We start from the raw sequence: 23,143 nt of genomic DNA, 5'->3' as shown, positions 1-23,143 counted from the left end.
ATTGATTTTGCATTATGGTAAGTTGTATAATTATGTCATTATATGTTACAATGTAAAAAAAGACATAAAGTACACAATAAATACAATGCACTTGAATCACCCCCAAGCCACCCCATCCTTGGTCCATGGAAAAAACTGTCTTTGATGAAACCAGTCTTTGATGCCCAAAAGTTTGGGAACTGCTGCTCTAGGATGTTTTATTATTATGTCAGTCCCATGTGCTTTTCCATGTTATACACTTCTTTTGAAAATTAGTGTTTAAATTAATTTTACATAAATAAAATATAACATTTACCATTAATTTACATGATAATGTTTGAGATATTTTATTTTCAATTCCATGGTCATCACTTGGCAGCAATTTGATACACCTTAGCAATTTGTCTCTCCACTTCTCAATGTTTTCTGACAAGCAGTCAATGATCACCAAAGAAATACTTAAAAGAATGAAATGAGAAGCTCTTCAAAGGCACCATGAAGTGAATCCATTTGCAATTTGAAGAATCCTTCTGCAATAGGAACATTCTTCAGTATATATTTTTGAAAAGCATGGATTTCCAACTCTTAGGTCTGTGAAAGTAAGGTGCTTATGTTTGGAAGTCTGCCATATGCAAAGGGCAGGTGTGTATTGATGTAAAAAACATAATTCTGTTTGCTACTTTTTGGTTGCTGAAAGTTTACTATGATACTTCAAACTTTTTCCAGGTGAACAGTGTTTGTATAAGCATTTTTACAACAAAAGTCAAGTTGTTTAACTGGTAAACTTGCATTTGGGGTTTAAATTTATTTCCAGGAGGAAATAAAAGAACAGACAAGGTAGGGTTTGGCAGAATACACTAGATTGCTTGATTAGTGTTTGTGTTTATGGAATTTAATTGGTGGGAGATGGGATAGTCCCAGCTCTCCTATCTAATAACTACGTCACTTTGGCAAATCACTTTGCTTCTCTGGACTTCATTTTCCTTATATTAATTTATTTTCTGTTTGTTTGTTTTTTGTCTTTTTGAGACAGGGTCTCACTATGCAGTTCAGGCTAGCCTTGAGCTTACTGTGTAGCTGAGGCTGGCCTTGAACTTTCAATGATCCTCCTGCTTCAGCCTCCCAAGTGCTGGGATTACAGACATGTGCCATCATGCCCAGTTCAATTTTCTTATATTGAAAGTGAAGAAATAAATATCCTCTACAGAAAGGAACATGTTTTGCTTATTTTTATATTTCACTTCACCCAAGAAATATAGAAGAAAGTTCAGGATGAAGGAAAACAGAGAGAAATAGAAAAGAAATTGAAGCAGAGACAGACACAAACCAGTCTTTTCTTATTTAACCATTGCAGGTATGTATGTAGCTATTCTCAGGTGAAGAATCTGAAGTAAAAGAACCAGTTCAACCATTATATCTGCAGTTAACTCTAATGATGGTAATTTTGAAAAAATCTGTACCACCTTAGACTTGTACTTACCGAATGACTAATTTGTTATTATCCTTCTTAAAAATCTTATTAAGCCTATTTTGTAAAAATAGTATTATAATGCAATATGTTCAGCTTTCACTAGTTTGCACAGTATAAAAGTTTTAAATTTTATTTGCTTTTAGAAAAACATTTCTAATATTTACAGTGACAGCAATGATGGAAGTAGTTTGAGAAATCACTAGATGTTGCAAAAGCATCCCATGGAATTGAGTAATCTTCAACATATGAAATAGCAAATATAAAAAGAGTTCTGCACCTGCCTGGCAAGTGCAAGGTCATGAGTTTGGTTCCCGGTACTGGAGAAAAACCAAAAAAAAAAAAAAAAAAGAGTTCTGTATGATAAAGATATTCATGATTTACCTGAGGTATTCTTAACAAGCTACTGTGTTTTCTACTTAAAAATAAATATACTAGATAGCTAACATCTTTTAAATAATTGCATGTGATATATAAATTTGTTTGTTTGGTACTGGGAATTGAACTCAGGACCTTGCACTTGTCAGGCAGGTACTGTGCTGCTGAGCTATATCCCCTGCCCAAAATGTAAGTCTTATACAATTATGAAAAATATTATTAATGAATTTCAAAGAATAAAATCTAAATGAATGAATTCAGACTGCAAGCCATTATGTCTAAACATGCTATTGTAAATAAAATCTGAAAAGTACATTAGATATTGGGAAAGGGAAAGAAACTACTAAATAGGAAAGAACAACTGGGATGAGGGAAAGGAGAAAAGAAAGAAAGAAGGGAAAAATATGTATATATACAAAAAATATTTGTACTATTAAGATAATTATATTACTAATTTCTATTAGTTTATTGAAAGGAACAGTTAGTGTTTAATTGTTTGATCAATCTTGCATACCTATATCTGGTAATCTGAGCAACTACGTTGAAGATAACAATAACTAATACAACAACCACTGTTGATTTCCTATCATCTTGTTTTGAAATTCTGTATCATTTTTATACTTTTTGTGTTTTTTTTTCCTTTGTTTTTGTTATTTTGTTTTTGTTGTATTCTCTTTAAAATAAAAATAAAAGAGTAAATAAATTTTAAAAAATAAAAATAAATATACATGCTATTGTAACCAAATATATTACATATTTTAATCACGAGCAAAAGATTTTTTAAAAGCCAAGTTCTCAGAAGCTAAAAATGTAACAGCATGTATGAAACATTTACATATCTCTTGTATTATTTTATCTCATTCAAATAAGAATGAAATGTAGGAAATTTCATCCTTATTTTATAGGATAAGTTATGAGGGATCCATAATTTTTAGTAATATTCTCAATATAGTCAAGAACAAGACAAGGATGTCTACTATAACCATTCCTATTCAATATAGTCCTGGAAATATTATCTAGAGCAATTAGCTAAGAGAAAGAAATAAAAGGAATAAAGATAAGAAAGGAAGAAACTGAATTATTTCTATTTGCAGACGATAGGATACTCTACATAGAAGACTCCAAAATGTTCCACCAAAAGACTTCTACATTTAATAACCAGATTCAGCTGCATAGCTGGACACAAAGTCATCACTCAAAAATCAGTAGCATTCCTCTACACAAATAACAAACTCACTGAGAGAGAAGTTAGGGAAACCACACCTTTCACAATAGCACTGAAAAAAATGAAGTATTTAGGAATCAACCTAACAAAGGAAGTAAAATATTTCTACATTGAAAACTAAAGTACCTTAACAAAGGAGATCAAAGAGGATATCAGAAAATTGAAAGATATCCCTTTCTCATGGGTGAGAAGAACCAACATAGTAAAAAGGACCTACATTCCCAAAATTGTTATATAGAGTTAATGCAATCCTTAAAAAATACCATTAGCATACTTCACAGAATGAGAGAAAACATTTCTAAAATGCATTTGGAAACAGAAGAGACCTAGAACAGCAAAAACAATTCTGGGCACCAAAAGTAAAGCAAGGGGCATCACAATCACAGATTTGAAATCGTACTACAGAACTACTATGATAAAAACAGTATGGTACTAGCAAAAAACAGACATGAGGATCAATGGAATGGATTAGTACAGGCAGAAACAACTTCAAACACACTCAGCCATCTTATCTTTGACAAAAGGGCCAAACATGTTTACCAGAAGAAAGAAAGCCTCTTTCATAAATGGTGCTGGAAAAACTGGCTTTCCATATGCCAAAAACTAAAACAACCCATGTCTATCACCATGCCCTAAACTAAAATCAAAATAGACCAAAGACCTAAATATTAAAACAGAAATACTAAATCATCTGGAAGTGAGAATAGGTGAACCCCTGCAGACATGGGTGTAGGCAAAGACTTCATGAGCAAAACCTTGACTGTATAGGAAATACTACAAAGAATCAACAACTAGGATCTCATTTTATTAAAAAGCTTTTGCACAGCAAAAGAAATCACCAACACAGTAAAAAGACAATCCATAAAGTGGGAGAAAATATCTTAGTCAGTTATTTCTCAAACAAGGGACTAATATCTAGAACATATAAAGAACTGAAAAAAGTTAGACCGCCCCCAAATTTAAAGACCCAATTAAACAATGGGCATCTGAAATGAATAGACATTTCTCAGAAGAAGAAATACAAATGGCAAATAAATACATGAATAAATGTTCACTATCACTGTTAATCAAGAGATGTGAATGAAAATAAAGCTGAGATTCCATCTCACTCCAGAAAGAATGGCTATCGTTTTAAAAATCAATAACAAATGCTAGAGGGGCTGTGGGGTAAAACGAACCCTCTCCACTGTTGGTAGGAGTATAGAGTGATGCAGCTGGGGAGAACAGTGTGGACATTCCTCAAAAAGCTAGGACTAGAGGTCGTATTTGACCCAGCTCTTCCCATTCTGACTATCTTTTCAAAAGAATTAAAAGCATCATACCACAGTATATATGTGCACTCACACTTAACAAAATTTCTAATAGCTAAATTTTGGAAATAACACAAATATCCATCAACCAAAAAACAGATTTTAAAAAAAGATAAGATTTTCTTATACAATGGAGCACTACTCAGGCATAGAGAAGGATAAATTTGAGACATTTATAGCTAAATGGGTGGACCTTGAGACCATACTCTTAAGTGAAATAAATTATACACGTATATGTAAGTATTGCATTGTCTCCCTAGAGTGAGAAACTGAAATTGTAAATAAGAACCAAAATGCATAATAAATATTGGGAAATAGGAAGTAATTTTTCAAAGGGAAAGAGGAATGAGAGAGTGAAAAGGAAAAGGAAGAATGAATAAAAAAGGATGAAATGGAAATAACGCTTTGTGAATAAGGAGGGAAAGGGGTTACTGACAAGAGAGGCGAATGGGATTCAAAAGGAGGAACTAAGATCTATCATGTACCAATACAAATTCCCCAAGATGAATGTGATCATTATGAATAGTTAAATTGTACCAATAAACTTAATTATTTAAAAACTCCAGCACTTGGCAGAGGAAGAGTTTAATCTCAGGTTTGACTAGTATTAACTGCTCCAAAAGCATACCTTGAGGAAAAGATCCTAGCAATTAAAAAACAGTGGAAACACGGACAAACATATTTGACCTTTTATGCTAGGTAAATGAAAGTGTGAGGTGATAAATAAAACATTACATTAAAATAATGAATTTAAATCTCCTTCAATAAATACGAACTACAAAGTCTAAGTGACAGTAAACTCTTTTTACAGTTTTACTAGCAGTGTTCTTTGATTCCATTCTAAAATGTAGTGTTGTGTATTACAGTCAATGGGATCTTAGGTATGATGAAACACGAGAATTTATACTTAACATCTGAGGAGATGAAGCTCTGTTGATAGTGTTTTATCACCTGGAGATTTAGAAACCACATTAAGAATTGGAAATAAATTATGTGTTAAGACTTAATAATGTAGCAGCTTTTTAATCACTCATGTGGGCCTTCTTACTTATTAGATTTCTAGAGAGGTAAGGTCCTATTATATATGGTTAAGTAGCAACACACAAGTCTAACAAATGACATGAGTGGACAGATGATAAAAGATCAATTTAGGTTGGGGTAGTTATATAAATACTTATGAATACAGGAAAATCACTGTTATGGTTGATTCACTGTGTCAACTTGAAAAGTTTTGAAGCATAAGTAACACAGGAGTTCTACCTTCTAGTGTGTACAGGACATGCCCCCTGGCTGGCTGTTCACGCCGCAGGATGTTGTAAGGAATGATTCATTGTGTCAACTTGAGAACTTTAGAAGCGTAACTAAGTGACTCAGCAGGGGGCCTGGATCCTCACTTTGTAGATATCTTGAGCCTGTGCAAGAGGAGGGTAGGGAGATGGTGTGAGTGCTACACCCACCTGAGGGAGCACAGCCTGCTTCCAATATAAGAGAGGAAAAGAGGCTTGCTCCCCTCACTTTTGATCTTGTTGCTCTTGCTATTTTATGCTACCCTGAACTGTTGCCCATCAGCAATGCCACCTTGCCTTGGAGCCAGCTGATTACAGACTGAAACTTCCACAAAAGGTGAGCTAAATAAACCTTTCCTACTTTAACTTTGGGCATAGGGTATTTTGTCTCAGCAACAAGAGAAAAGTAACCAAGAAAATGGCCATATTGTCAAGGGGAGATATGAGGGAATTTGGGTAGATTTTGAAGAGGAGAAATAACTAGGAAGAAAAAGTTTTAAGCAAGGACCAAAACTTAGGAATTAGCACAAAGTATTCAGAGAACATGAGAAAGACCAGCTAAATCAGAGAAATATTGTAAGAGGAAGAGACAAAAGTATAAGGACAGATAATTATATGTGGCATAAAATGTTGTACACATCAGCTAAAGAGTGACAGTACCTGAAATGTTAGGCAAGAACATAGAAAGAGCCAAGTTGAATCAAACAGAGATGGTCATTTATACTTGCAGTCATACTCTTAATTTAAAGCCCAGAAGTATTTTCATTTATCTATGAATCATATCCTAAGGGAAGATAATTCTTTCAAAATGAAAACAACAAATAAAAGAAAATTTATAATGATATTTCAAATAAAAAGTTATTGAGAATTTAATACATACATCACACAATAGAACAACTAGGAAATTATATTCAGGAACAATAAAGTTCAAGTTAAATAAATAGCATTACAGCTTTTAACAAAATTACAGACAAGTAATTGAAGCTATCTCAAGGGTCTTGAGGTACATACTTAAAGAAAAATATCTTACAATTGCAAAAGGCTCTCTCCAATTTTCACAGTTCAACTATGCTAGGTGATTCTAAATATAAAATGTGTATTTCAAATAGCGCTGTAGACTCAGAGGTGACCATAACGTCCCATGTAAGGACAAGCAATTAGAATTGTAATAATAACACTTAAGGTATTTAATTCAGATTGTTTGTCATTTATTCTGATACTGTTCCTAGGAAGAAAATCAAAAAATGTAATAAACAGTATATTCCTCTTATGTATCTTTCATCACACAAAACAACTCACCAAAAAGGCACTGACAGCAGAAAAAGAAATGAAATTATTTTTTTCACTACAGTGCTGATGGAAGAATATCATTTCTTTAAATGTATTTCCTATAATTATCATCAATGGAGTGCCTACAGGGAAAAATTTTAAAAAAAATAAAAGAACGTTTATAACATAGAGTTTAAATCAAGGAATTCATGAAGGGTTTATGGATACCTAACCTTTAACAGCCTTTAGGGAGGAAAAAAAACAGTTTATTTTAAAATTTTATCTACAGTAGAGTTAAACAGGAATTACTCAGGAGGGCAACCCTCCCCCACACCCATGCAAAAGATGCTGCCTCTCTCCCACATCAGGAAGTATACCGTACCAGAGGAGTGGCACCTCCTCCGCATGTGAGCAAGAAGACTCATGTCAAAGTAGCAGTGCTCGCATATGAGCAAGGGAGCCCACATGAGTCAAGTGGTAACCCCCACACACATGAGCAAGTAGGCTCACACTGCATGCAGTACCCCTGACACAAGGGCACTCCAACCCTCCAACTTCATGCTGACTCTAAATTTTGCTTCTCCACTGTATGGGACAAGAAAGGTGAGGAATAACTAACTGTCCTGATCCTGGAAGAGGACTATGCCTGGGGAGAGAAAGGAGAAACCAGCCCTGCAACTGCAGACTATAAATCCAACAGCACACTCGAACCCTGACCTTGTAGCCTCTGTCTAGCAGAGAGCAGAAGGCTCATCACATTCCTGTCTAACAACAGCAGCAAGGACACGGCCTGGCTTGATCACTAACCACATTCATAGGAGAGCAGATACAGGAGCCCTAGGTACACGGATGGCAGCTCAAAAAACCCATAGGCCCTAAAGGTAGGCACAGAGAACCATGTCTGGCTGAATCCAAAGACTGTATATCTTAGAAAGAAACCAGAAATTATTGACTTGTTTTTTGGTGGGAATTACATTTATGTAACTTTCACTGGATTTGGGGGGCATTTTAATCCATTTTTTCCTCTATTCATTTCTTTTCTTTCATTTTCTATTTTTCCCTTTCAATCTTTTTCTCTTCCCTCTTCCTTTCATTTTCTTTTTTTGCTCTCTGTTTACCTTTTTTGTCTTTTTCCTGTTCATGCTTTCCTTGACTCTTCTCTATAAATATTAATTCCATTTAATTCTAAACAGGAGAACCTATCACACTTTTCTCCCCTCTCATATTCCACTGATTTTTCAGATTTTGCTTTCTTCATCCCCTGCTTCCTCCAAATCTAAATTCATTAGTATAACTATTAATCTTTATGAATCTCTAGACAGCTAGTAAACTTTATGCTACTGGTATTAAATACTGTTCTGTTAGTAGTGGTAAAGCTATTCCATTTAGTAATTATTTACTGTAACTCAGTGGTAGTTTATATTATAATTATTGATCTCTATTATATGGAGAAGTGTGGTACTTTATTAGTCTTTAGGACTTATTAATACGCATTTAGTATTTGATGCTATAATTGATGTTGATTTTATTACCATAGCCAAGGTGACAGACCTGTTGCTCTTAATTGGTTTTCTTTGGATATCGATATCTGGATTGCCTTGGGTTCATTAGCAGTACTGCATTCCTTTCCTAGTAAACTGTGTAATGGACCAAAATATGATGCAACTTCCAATCTCAAGTAAATAGAGGTGGTTGGAACCGGGCCAGAAGCAAAGGCCAATAGGTAGTCATGCCCAGAGTACAACATTGAAAAGAGGACACCAATTAATGAAGTCTCCATACTAGCAACAAAACTTTCCACTGCCATGAACCTATAAGCCTCAAGATACATACACACACACACACACACACACACACACACACACACACAGAGAATCATGCAAAGACAAGCCAATAAAAACCCTCCAAAAACTCCCAACTCCTTGAATGTTGGTCCATGGGTCATTAAAGGGGAGGAATCCAAAAACCACATACTCAAATTATTCAAAATGATATCAGGGAAAATGATAAAACAGAATTCTAAGACAGTTGGCATGTTAACAGAAGATATAACTAAAAAGATATCAGGCCAAATGAACAAAATGATGACTACATATAAAAAAGACACTAATAAAAAGCTAGAAGAGCAAAACAAAATGATGGGGAACATGAATGACCAGCATAGAAGAGCAGTAGAGTTCACAGAAGAGATGCATCATAGCTAGAAAAGGAGTCACATCAGAGATACTCAGAAAAGATCATCTAAAGACTCAGGCAAATGGAGGCAGTGGAGGGACTTGCACCCTGATACAGAATCAATTTGAAAGAAGATACAATAGATCAAACCAAATATCTGGTTGGCTGGTAAAAAGAGGGAAAGTGGTCCTGGCAAGTCTTGTCTGCATGGCCTCTACCCTCCCTCATCCTGGGAGCTGCAATCTTCAGAAATTCCCAAATAGCCAAGGAGCACTGCGTAGAATAGTTTCCCAGGATAGACTGCAAATATGGGCCCATTTGCACCATAATCCCTCTCCAAACACTGAGGAAGCTGCACCCCTGAGGCATCCTTGCCAACACTCAACAAGGGGAGGAGAGGCTTCCTTCCAACCTACCTGACTCGAGGTAGCAAGATGATAAACAAGTGAATAGTGACCACTTAGTCTACCCAATTGCTTGTGACTCTCTGAGTCACCATCTGGCAAACTGCATCAGTACCAGGCCCACTTGAGGCCCTACAAAGCTTGCCTGAGTCACTGCCTGGCATCTCAAGTTGGTCCCATTCCTGTTGGTGTCTCTGTCTGAGACCCAGTACTAATACCAGACAGCCCAAGTCCATGCCAGTGACCCTAGGCTTGCTCAGTCTCCACTCAGCACACTGCCCCACATGCCTCCTAGATACATTAGAGTTTTTGTGTAGCATCTAGCACCAGTCCTGGGCTGCCTGGGTCTCTACTGAGTATTCCAGACTTGAGTCTCCACCTGGTGCACTGGACTCACTGGAGTCTCTGCTCAGGTACTTCGCGCCCAGCCTGGGCACACCAAAATCTCTATATTATACCTTGTGTCAGTCCGGAGCACATCTGGGTCTTTGATGGATGTGTGGCAGTCAGCACTGAAAATATGTACATCAAGTGCCTTGTGTCTAAGCTGTAGAAGGGGCTTGTCCTGCCAAGTCAGCTAAAGAGTAAAGATGGTGTGACTTGGAGCCTTAAAGCTATAGGATGTGGGCACATTTTCTGTGCTGTCCCCAGTACTATCAACTCAGGTAAAACACATGCTTTTCATAAAGTATCTTTAAAACTCCTCAGAAAAAAGGATTGTTCTCATTAAATCTATAAGACAAAACACTTCTAAAATAAACAGAGTGATTATCAGGTCTCTCCTCATGTGTCATGAGTCACCTTTCATCAGAGATCAGCTCCAATATCAATTTAAAAATCTACAGGATGGCCCAGATCCACCTCAGCCTCCACCGGCAAATCAAGCTAGTTCCATGCCCACTGGAGTCTCTGGCACTAAGCACTGGGCACAGCCCCACCTTTATCTCCGTTTAATGGCCTGAGTGTGCTTGAGTTTCCAACCAGCATCCAGTGCCCTCCCTGGGTCTCATGGAGCATCCCCACCTCAGTCCCTGGCAAACCTGGGTTTTTCAAAAGAATAAACAAAATAGACAATTCTTTATCCAATCTAACCCCTACAAAACTGGAGAAAAAGACCCAAATAAATTTAGTTAGAAATGAAAATGGTTAAAGCACACTGGACACTGAGGAAACTTTTTAAAAAGTAGCGATTAACTACTTCACAAACCTATAAAAGGGACAATTCAGAAGAAATGGATAGATTCCTAGATATGTATGAATTACCAAAACTGAATCAAAAAGATTTAAAATACCTTCAATAATCCAATAATAGGCAATGAAATTAAAGGAATAATAAAAACTCTATAAGCTAAGAAAGCTCAGGTCATGATGGATTCACTGTTAAATAATACAAAAATTCAAGGAAGTTCTAATACCGAAACTCCTCAAGCTTTTTCATAAAATTAAAGGGAAAGCATACTCCCAAAGTAATTCCTGAAATCCATCATTACCCTAATTTCAAAACTAGGCAAGGATCAAACTAAAAAGGAGAACAGTGGCTCAATCACTTTAATAACTATAAAAGCAAAAATTGTAAAGAAAATGCTAGTAAATAAAATGCAGTTAATCATCAAAAAGATCCTACATCATGAAAAAGTAGGCTTCAGCCCAGGGATGTATCGGGAGTATCGACATACCAAACAATAAATGTAAAACATCATATAAAAAGAAGCAAAGGCAAACATCAAATGATCATTTCAGCAGATGTAGAAAAAGCATTCGACAAAAGCCAACACCTATCATGACATACACTGAAGAAAATAGGTAGAGAAGGATGTAATTTCAATCTGACAAAAACTATTTATGACAAACGTACTGCCAATATCATATTAAATGGGGAAAAAACTGAAACACTTTCCTTCTAAAATGAGGAAGAAGACCACTCACTATCCCTGTTCAAAATAATACTCAAAACATTAGCAAAGGCAGTTGGACACGAAAAAGAAATAAAAGGGATGAAGATAGGAAAGAAATGCATCATTATTGTTATTTGCAGATGACATGATTCTGTACATAGAGGACCCAAAAAGATCCACTAATAAGACTCCTAGAATGACGAACAAAATTCATTAATAATAGGCATAGACAATAACTTTCTGAATAAAATCCCAGTCGCACAGAAATTAGTAGTGAGTATCAACAAGTTAGATTATATCAAATTAAAAACTTCTGCATAGCAAAAGAAACAGCCAATAGGGTGAAAAAACCTACAGAATGGGCAAAATATTGTAAAACTTGCTAAAATCTTGATTTTTGCTACCAGTATGTGCTATCCTCTACTAAGGCAGAAATTTGAAGATAGGGAGGAAAGAACCAGGGAGAAAGGAAGGGAAGGAATAAAGGGTTCAAAAATGATCAAGAAATAGTACATACTTTTACCAGTTCCCAAAGATGAATGTTACTATTATATAACATGTACTAGTAAAGTTTTTTATTATTATGTAAATGTTCTAGTAACTGACAGGTCTCAGTAATGAAGCTTTTGCTCTATCCAACTCATATTTATGCACCAGTACATCACAGACAAATGACCTCATCTGCTACAAAGCAGGAGAAACAGAAGGATGAAATAACTTCAACCAACCTCCAATACATACTGGTCCTATGACTTGAAATACAGAGTCATTTCATAACCTTGCAAGTGAAGGTTGAGTTTTGTTTCCCTTCATCATAAGGAGCAGCTCTGGGATGGGGTTGGAAAAGAGCCTCCCTACACCCTCATAGGACTTTTACTGGGTTACAAACAGCACCTTCACACAGGATTTGAATGTTGGGAGCCACTGGAGCTGAAAATTGGTCATATGTGTGAGGGCAGGACAGAGCCAGAGTGCCTCAAGCAGCCAAGCTACCTCGGTCTTCAGAAAGACATCCTGCCTGGACAATTACAGCCTTCAGTTACTAGAGGCAACATTACCTCTCCTGATATTAACTTTGCAAGAGCGTAAAACACATGCCCCTACTGTTGAAGTCAGTCCTCTTGCCTATCAGGTAAGAGGTTGCTTCCACCTGACCAAGATCTTGTCTTTTATCTTTATTTTCTTCATACCTATCTCTGTTCCTCTCCAGGGTACAACAAGAGACAAATGGGGTTCCCTATATTCGAAGGCTTCTAAAACATAATTTCCATATTACTTGTCTCTTGTATGTACAAATTCAGAGCCTTATATTCCACTGTTAACCTCAATTTCTCTCTCCTTTACCTAAGAAACTAAAATCATTTCCTCTAACCATCTCCAAGAAGGTCTAGGAGAAGTGGCAGGTAAAGTATTTAGTGAACTTCAGAACAATATTCAATCTTAGCCTGATGCTGCTTCTCAAACCATTATACAGGAGCATTATTGGCCTAAAAGATATATAGCTACTTCAAATTTCTTTCTTTAGTCAGTATCAGAAGGTGTCAGAGTAGATAAAGATATTCATAAAAAATATGTTAAAAGTAATATCACATTGCTAACAGTGTCCTTTGGGATAGTTTATCATCTCCAACTCTATGTCTTTTTACTTCACACATTAATGCATTGTGAGAAAGTCCTAAAAAGCAATTTGGAAAAATAGTTGTTGATTATACAATTCCCTTAGCCAAGCTGTGGCCTAATTTGTGGACTGTTCCCATTTGTTCAGTGAGTAGACAAAAATAACTATTGTACATTAAACTAACTTCACTTTTTACTTGTGAAAGGCAACCCACAAAATTATATAGCAAAAATGTTCAAACAGCCCTTTTCAAAAGACCAGTCCAGATAAAATAAACCTTTTCACCATATTCTTCTTGTATGTTAAGTTCCTACATTCTCTCAACCAAAATATTCCCCTTTCTTTGTAGCTAAAAAAAATAAATATGTTCTTACGGAGCATGATATATACACTTTGGGTTTTGAGTCACTGTTTTTAGTGCAATTGATCTCATATATATGGTATTTTCAGAGTAATTCTGTGTCTTTTAGACAGGAAGCTCCCAGAGGGCAGATGTTCTGTCTATGCTTTTTCTTAGTATAATTAATGTATCATGAAACAGCATGAACAGCTAGGTGCTTAATCAATGCCTTAGTGCTTAGAGATTAGTATATAAATAGGATAACCATGTTATTAATCATTCAAACTGTGACACTTTTGAGAGTGAATGGGAACACAATTTATAATTATGCTGAGATGAAAAGCATAAGCTTGGGCAGTTATGGGCAAAACAAAATAATTAGTCACATTTTTGATCCAAAAGAAGAGTTCTTCATTGCAGATAGCCATAACCTTTACAATTAGGACTAAGACAGTACATCGAGTCACTATGTTAGTTACAAAATACCTGACACCCAAAATAAAAGGAGGAGAAGTTTATAGAGCTTACAGTTCATAGAAGTTTCAGTTTATAGTTGGCTGGCTCCAAGGCAGGGTGTCATGGAACAGGGGCATCAGAGAGGAAAAACAGTCCATGGCAAGCTAGCAGGTGAAAGCAAGTAAGGGACCTTCGCAGTTTCTTTCTGCCCCTTTGATATTCTATTTAGGTACAAGGATTAGGGTTGTGCCAAACCAATTAGTGGATGGATTTAGAAATCACACACTTTTGATCCCAGCACTGTACACTCTAGAGCCAGCTACCTCTGAAAAGCTCCACCTATAAATGCAAGAGTTTTGGGGATGACATCTAGACACAAGCCATAACAGTCAGATGTTATTTCCAAATAGTAGAGAAAACAGAGCCTTTCAAAATGACTACAAAAGCATAACATTGCTTTTATACATGTAAATACGATTATTTTGTAAATATTTTATGGTTGTAGGTCACCTCTTTTATTCTTAATTTTTTAGTTTGAGTGTGCATATTAGAATGCCCCCTATTCCAACTATGATGGAAGTGGCCACGTATAGCAATGACTTAATAGTGGGGACAACAGAGTTCTTGTGATGGGCACCTATTCAGCTTCTCTTTTAAAAGCTGCCACTTAAAGACATTAGTTCATCATGTACATTCACATTCATAGCAATGTAATCATCCTTCAGATATTCGGCACTTTTGGCCAACCAGCCACTATTTACTTGTATTTATCAAAGGAAAGTTCATGAACTTATGTTTTTTTTCAAGAGATGATTATCGTTTTCAACACTCTCCCAAAAAGTTGCTCTCTTCTCTCTTTCTAATTCCTTGGCATAATTATTTTATCTGACTATCTAACAAGTACTCTACCAAGTACAAGCTTTCAGCTCTCTAGGAAAAGCTCCTAAATAGAACACTTCACTGAAAACTGAGCTTTATTTGTATCACAGTGAGAGTGACCACTCAGAGTAGAGGTATATCTCACACTCTAATTCCCTTCATTTTGTTTGTTCCCCTTTTTTCTAGCTTCAGAGTACCAGGGCAGTAACAGATCATAACGCTTTAAAAAATAATAGAGAGAAAATTCACAATGTGATTACAATATTTGTTTTTGGCACTAGTTATACAGAAAAAAAGTGATATCAGAGGTAATATTTCAAGTATAGTATGCCATTTCTTTAAGGCTGCTTGAGCAACTAAATACAGATACATTAAATTCTTGCCTATTTATACTCCTTCCAATCCTATAAGCATGAATATCTAAACTGATCTTCTTTTCCCTTGACAATTTACAAAGGGGTAAAGAAGCACAATATCTTAAATCAAAATTTTAATTTAGTTCAGGACAAAATAGTAAAGCTTCTACCAGTACATGAACAATGCAGAAGGTCAGCTGCAACCTTCTGTTTTCCTAATTCTTACTTAAAATAAGAATTAGAATACTTAGATATTTTATGTCATTTTAAAATTCAATTTAGCCCAGCGTTACTTGCATGCTAGCTTGTGAAATCAAGCATAATCTATACTTACTTGTCTCTCATCAGGCATGCCATACAAAGTGTGTGTGACTCAGATCATTCCCAGCAATATAAAATCAACACCAGTATTCCCCACAGAAACCCCTTTGCTCTACCAGAACCATACTGCTCTTTCCAACTGTTATTATTGCCATTCCACTAGCACTTAACTTTCTTCTAACTATCTGTACTTGAGGCATACAAACACACACCCAGGGATATTTACCACCCAAACCAGTTTTCACACACTTTTTGAAAATGAGGGCCTCCTTTAGGATTCCCTTTGCCAGCATCTTTTCACACCATACCCAATAACTTCCAGAATCAGAGACCAAAGACAGCAGCTTACATTGAAGGATAAAACCAGCCCAGTTAAGTCTTGAGTGAGACCCAATATTTCCTTAAGAAAACACTAACTTATGGGAGAGAGAAAATAAAGTAACATTTATCATCACACTTCTTATGTATTCAATGCCTTTAAAAAGTTCTTCACTTCACAAAATGTTTCTTAAATACCCAGCAAATCTAGAGTGCACAGATAGAAGTTGATTCATAAAAAAATGTACTTGACACTTTCTATGGACAAAGTGATCCTCTCATCTCAAGGTCACAAGGCAATATGATACCTGGAGTTGCTTTTGTGTCACTCACTGTTCACTTTGCATATGTATAAGTAGATCTGTTGATTTCTCAAATGGTTTTTAATTTTGTCTCTGCTTTTTGACCAATGAAAACATAGGAAACACCATAACTATCATGTATAACTTTTGCAGTAGATTAATGATCATCATAAATTCTTTGACATTTCTCCCATGGAGAGGTGGTAGTCTTCTCTCCATGAAATTTGGCAGACTTGGAGCATTTTGACCAATAGAATATGTGACTCTGCCAAATTCTGAACCCAGAAATTCAAAGACTGGCAGATTTTACTTCCTGTCTCTGGGAACATTTGCTCTGAAGGAAAAAATATATATATCATGGAAGAAGTTAAACTACTCTCTGAGACTACCATGCTGTGACAGAAACCATATGCAGAAGCCACATGGGGAAGAGAAATGCCTGGCCAGCCTCCACCTAGCTGTTCTTCCTATCCTAACCTAGGCTCCAGAACTATGTGTGAAAAAGCCACCTTGACATGCAACATATACACCTGTAGATTAAGTATAACTACAAACACGGTAGAATATTTTTCCTTAAGGTTAGTCTTTAATTTTTTATAGAACTTGCATTTAAAATATAAACATTCATTGTATCCTTTTTAAAGTCCCTTTTTTTTCTCAGTTTGCTTCAAGTTTAATAGGTTATTTAAGGAAATAGCCACAAAAGAATTATTGGCACCTCCTCTTGTTCATATGCTCAGCTTTCCTAAGCATATACCGGCAGTATATCTCCTCATTCCAATATCCCAACACGGGAAAAGGTGAGTGCAACCAGTAACTACTAAGCTTGTGTTTTTAGTTCTGAAACAGGACAAATATTTTAACTACTTGGTTTCAGCACGTTAGAATTTATTTTCCGAAATACAGCTACTTTTCAGCAGCTAAGAACTTTTTATACATTCTATCAGAGTCCATTTTAATCTTTCAATAAATTACCAGTTTACAGAGAAGGGCATACAGGAGACCATCAGATTACTAAAAAGCAGAGTTTAATCTATGGAAATTATTTTTCTTTGTTCCACATGTACAGTATTAATACAAAAAAATTATAAAATGGGACTATGTTTGTATAACCAGATAAATAATCAAAATGCATATAAATCATTCCTTCCTAATGTGATTATAACTAGATTCAATGTAATTTATAGATAAATATGAAAAACAACTACTGCTGTTACAGAATTAAGTCCAGCAATATTTCTAAGAAGAGAAATGAAGACTACAATGTGCACTGGCAAAACACCTTGAAACCATAATGTTAGGTGAAATAATCAAAAACACAGCTTAAATATTACACGGTTTCCCTTATATGAGAAACTCAAAGTATAACTAAAGAGCAAAATAAAAGATAACAGGAAACAGGGAGATAGAATTTTTGCAAAAGTGAATGCACCAAGATTTGGAGGGAGGAAGGAGAGGAAAGGGATTTTAAAAAGAATTAAAATGTGTTATTTGTATAACACTATCCTCACAATGAATGTAATCATTATGTATTACAAATAGGTATTAATGAAAAGTAAATAAATCACAATAATTTTTTTTTGTTTTTTTTTTTCCTCCGGTACCAGGAATCGAACTCAGGACCTTGTGCTTGCCAGGCAGGCGCTGTACCACTGAGCTAAATCCCCAGCCCCTAAATCATAATAATTTTAAAAGAACACGATTGTAAAGAAAGATATATGTCATTTTTCACCGTGTATCTTTTTTCTCTGGGTGACTGTAAATAAGCTACAAATTAATATTTTTATTTTTGGTTAATAAAATGCCATCTTAAAATAAGAAGACAAATATTCACCTCAACAAAAACTTGCTTTATGTAAAATAAAGTTTGTAAGACTAGCACAACTTAAAGTCTCAGTTTCTCTTAAAAGGACATCATACAGCTGTAGCAGCATTAAGCTATACCACACATTAACAACCACGAGGTACAATGAGGTCAAAATGCGTCTCTGTCACCCAATACCGTGAAATATGCATTAAATCTTAATAAATTACAGAAAAATCAATCATGTGACCCACAAGTTGAAGACACTTTGAAAGTTCATTTAATTTATTGGGAATTTCATTTAGCAAAACAAAACACTATAGTTTTTTCATTGTAATATAACTGTGATTCCATAAATGTACACTATTTGTAATAGTTTATATATAGTAAATTTTATAAAACAGTTTATATAATCATATAGACCAATTTGAACTACAACAAATTTTGATTTTGTACAATCACATAAACAAATTAATTGGTTTCTTCTGTGCAAAATGTGTCAAAAAATTCTTTCCAACTTCTTAGGAAAAAGATCAAGATGATAAACTTGGATGATGCAAATGAACATGCAGGAATTTGGCAAAATATCATCTTCCTAAAAAAGAATACAAGTTCTTATGAAAAGTGAGTAGAATATGAGTGTTACTTGCTTCCTGGAAGGTCTGTGGTATGACAGACCACTCCAGAGGAGACATATGCTCACTGAAACTATTCATTTTATCTGAAGAAACTTTGTCCTCTCCTATTATTTTGGGAGCACCAGTCTCTAGCAGGGAGGTCCTATAGGAGCTTCAATCAATCAATTACCATGTGATTATTGGACCAGCTTATGGATATAAGCCCATATGACTTGAATTTTAAGCTTTGCCTATACAATTTGTTCCAGGAAACCTCTGAAGAGAAACCCAAACAGCTGTCAGATACAGTATTAGACAAATTTATAGCTGACTGCAATTACCTGGAGAAGCAAGAACAGCAGAAGAAAGGAATTCATGAACTTAGCAGGGGAAAATGAGTGGTACTATAGGCTGATTAACAAGCCATCATTTCATTCTATGTACTTTCTCCTGTACATTTTACATTACCCTATTTGATTGCTAAATCGGCTATCCTTTCTTGGAAGGATATGCCTTCCTTAGGTATAATTCAGTTCAGACTTAATCTGTTTTAGATAAGCTCATTCATAATTTTGAATGTTTGAATGTGTCTAACTGCAAGTTGCAACTTTCTTCCCATCTCATGAAAGATTACCCACACAAATCCTATGACTATCACCTAGATAATATAAGTGATATCATGAAACAATTTATGACCGCTAACCTCATCCTTATTTGTCCTAGGATGGAGTCAATTCATTCCACTTATAAGATATATCATATTATGCAAATAAGAACAACTGCTGCAACTTGTACTCATCTTCATGGGATTGATGTACTAGGAAAAAATAAGTTAGGACAATAATTTGAGCTGTAGATCATATTAGAAAGAAAATATAAAGTTTATCCAACAAAAAACCCCCACAATCCAATCAATATATTACAATTAATAATTAAAGTATTATGTGTGAAGCCAGTTCCTAGTTGACGAAAATGTGATACTTTCCTTTCTCATGAATAATGCAAGAATATACACATAAGAAAGAGTCATCAACTGCATTAAATAGGGCTGTGTTCTGTTCACCCTAGTATTTTTTTCCATTAGCTTTACTTGATCTCTTTATACAAACTCATGTACTTGTGATTTTTTTTATTTTTCATACTTAAAAACTGAGACTAAGGAGAATTTTCCCTAGCCTAGACCTACATGCTCTTAAGGCAGTGCTGCACTTTAAATTTAAACTAGCAATGGACTATTAGACAACTCTTGAGTCATCAACAATGAATATGAAAAACTTAGTAAAATTAGGAAATGTAAAATCAAATAAAACATGAATTACAAAGAATCTGCTCATCTTTACAATAAAATGATTTATATTCCTTTATCAGTAACTCCTAATACGAACCATGTTATTAAAAAGCATTTATTAGCTTGGACCTGGATCACTTGGAAATCAAGATGTGGGTGGTATTTGATAGCTTTAATGTCTTCCTCTGTCATACATCCCTTGGCACTGGTTTGTTGTACCAGTGTCAGGTATCCAGAGCCCTTCTATTTTCTGAACTTGTTCCCATTATAATTTGTCCATTAAAAAGAGAGCTGATAAAATAAACTTATGCTAATTCCTAGTAATATATTATACAATTAGGCTTCAAAATCACCTGCCCTTTTAATGGGGAAGAAACTTCAAGCCAAAATGAAATATTTCTAAATTCTTAGATTTTAAGCATTGAGAAAGATACTTGGGGAAAAGAGGGAACCTTCTAGGAGCTTTAAAATTACTTGGCATGCTTATAAGGCTACGATTAATGGTCTTGATGTACATACTAATGTTTTTAGAACCAAATTCTAAAGAAAATTTTACATCTTATGCTACCTGCCTCTGTGAAAATTACAATAAAGCTGATAGCACAGTGGAGGAGAGCAAAAATGAGGCTGAAGAAGCTACTAAGCATTACTGTACCTCAGTTTTTGTACCTGAATAAGAATATACACATCAGATTGTTGAGATGAAAGTACTAAAATACAAAGCATAGAGTACAATGCCTGGTACATACAAAATGCTGGGAAAATCATGGTTTTTCTTATAACATTAACCATACATTTAAAAAACACAAGCCACTGAATTCTCACAACAAGCAACAGTAAAATATTGGTGGAAGACCAAATCAATGGAAATACCATTACAAATGAGCACAAATCACAATAAAATTAACTTGCCTGATGGATCCAATGTTCTACAGTTGATATTAAATGCTAAGTTGTAGAGGCAAGGTATCACATATTAATCCATACAGTCTGATCATGTGCAAAAAGATCTGCTGGAACAAAGGGCAATGTAAATCTACTTGGAAGAGACATATCTGTGTAATAAAACCAGAAGAGTCTTAGTCCACAGAGATGCGTACAAACTATCCTGAACACCCAACTATGATATGCTGCTATGTGGAGGCTTAGACATTGACTGAATCTTTCACAAATTGCTTTGGCATTTTATTTTTTTTTTTCATGTATGGCACATGTCCATTACTTCTCTACGAGCTTGTTTGCTCTTTCTTTTAGTAAATAATGTTGTTTATTAACAGATTAAACTTATTTCTTACTCCTGGTATAGCTCAGGAAACAATGACTTGCATGCACAGACAGCTCAACTGATTAAAGTTTTCCATAGGTGTGCTGCCCTCTGTTGATGTTTGCATTGCAAATCTGACTCAGACATTCTTTCTGAATGATTTTTAGTTCTCTTGAATATGTATATGTGTAAACTCTTCACTAAAGCTGATTTTTCTTTTTTTCAAAAAGTGACACCCCCAAATCTTAAGAAATAAACTGAAGTTAACTTTTGGAAAAGCAAAAAGTAAGACATATACCAATAACTTCTATGTACGTGTGTGGCTCTGTGATTATACACTAGTTTATCCTCCCTTACAAGTAAAAATAATTAAAAAGCTTTAAATAGGAACTGTACATTTTTCAACTTTTTCCTTACAATACAATATTTCATATTTAGGTTTTAAAAACTGATATTATCATTAAGAAACATTTTTCTTTCTAATTCATAATAGCTAAATCTTAGAAATGGCATATATGTCCATCAACAAATGAATGGCTTTTAAAAACGTGGCATAGGCCAGGCATGGTGGTTCATGCTGTCATCCCAGCACTAGGGAGGCTGAGGCAGAAGGATTGGCAGGAGGTTGAGGTCAACCCAGAGTTGACCCAGTCAAGTAGTAGGAAGACCCAGTCTCAAGAAGAAAGTGGTATATATACACATTGGAGTACTACTCAGAGATAAAGAAGGATAAATTTGAGTCATTTATAGCAAAATAGATGCACCTAATGAAATAAACACATAAGCTTAAATATCTCATGATTTCTATTATAGAAGAAGCCCAAAGTATAAATAATTTAAAAAGCAAAATAAAAGTTCAGAGGAAGCAGAGAGGGGATTTACAATTGTAAAGGGGATTTACAGATGGAAAGGGAAGGAAGGGAGGGGAGGGGAGGGAAAGGAGAATTTAAAAAGGTTAAGGTATTACATGTGCATGTACAAACTTCCCAGGGTGAATGTATTCATGATATATCACAAACACATACTGATAAAAAGAAACATTTTGTCTTTTTAAAATAATGAATGAAGAAAAAATAATCTCTCCATCTATTAAAATAGAGTGTTTTTCTAACTTGCCAGATCCCAAATAAAACCACTGTATAGTGTAAAATTATCATGGTCATGAACATATTATATTTATTTAACAAAAATTTTAGAGTTTTCATGAGGTATGTAAATGAGTAATAAAGCATGGTCCATATGCTAAATGTATTCAGAAAGTCAAAACCAAAAATAGATGAGAGCATAAATTGTGAGGATACATTTCAAAGAGAAATATACACTTGACATTAAGGCCAGGAATTGTTTAGGACAGAAATAGAGAAGTAGTTCTGTCCTTCAGCATTACGAAGTAAGAAAACTTCTTATTTTAAAATGGACTATGGAGATATCATAAGAGCATCACATTTCTCAGAAATAACATTGAACAATTAGTGACAATGAATGTGAATTCATCACCAGAACATCTCGCTAAGCCTGAATCACAGAGCCCTCTCTAAGTATAACCTTCCCCTAGAATCCAGATTCCCCAAGTATCTTCAGCACGGAAGTTATTGGTTAATCATCCCTACCGAGATGCAGTATCTGTCTGCTTCAGCACTAGGAAATCAATAAAGGTAGGGAAAAAATTAATGACAAAGTTTAATCAAACCTTACTCTCAAATTTTGAAATGACAGAACTTGAAGAGGGAGATATTCTTCAGTGCACTAAAATAGGGAGAAGAAGTCCTGTCAGTGCCTTTCTAGTATCGTCATCATTTTATTTGGTTATTATCTGGTCAGTGTGCAGATTTATATTCTGGAGCTTTCTATGCTTGAATATAAAAATTCTTTCTGCCAATTTTGCCGATTTCTATTTACCAGCCATTGATTTTTCTAGTGCATTTCTAAATGGAGCTTGAAATTAACATGTCTTTTTCTTTTATTCACTTCCTTCTATCCTAGCAGCATCAATAACAAGTTCAAGAAGTGGATCTGATTTGTGGGTAGCGGACAAGCCCTGCCATTGCTCTGGCACTCATAGCAAGGTCAGAGAATGTCAGATATCGGATTCCTCTGGTGAGGAGAGGAAAACCTGTTTCAACCCATTTTCCCTGCCCATGATCCTGTGTACATTGGGAGAGAGAGAGAGAGAGAGAGAGAGAGAGAGAGA

At 35.2% G+C, this 23,143-nt stretch overlaps 1 protein-coding gene across 1 annotated transcript in view; it reads right to left on the bottom strand.

Moving 5' to 3' along the window:
• Il1rapl2 (interleukin 1 receptor accessory protein-like 2) overlaps window positions 1-23,143 on the bottom strand; it is a 1,160,877-nt gene that overhangs the window by 849,811 nt on the left and 287,923 nt on the right. The window lies entirely within an intron of this gene.

Source organism: Chinchilla lanigera, unplaced genomic scaffold, assembly GCF_000276665.1.
Source record: "Chinchilla lanigera isolate Chin_1 unplaced genomic scaffold, ChiLan1.0 scaffold00147, whole genome shotgun sequence".
Taxonomy (NCBI): domain Eukaryota; kingdom Metazoa; phylum Chordata; class Mammalia; order Rodentia; family Chinchillidae; genus Chinchilla; species Chinchilla lanigera.
This window is presented reverse-complemented; position numbering and strand designations above follow the sequence as displayed.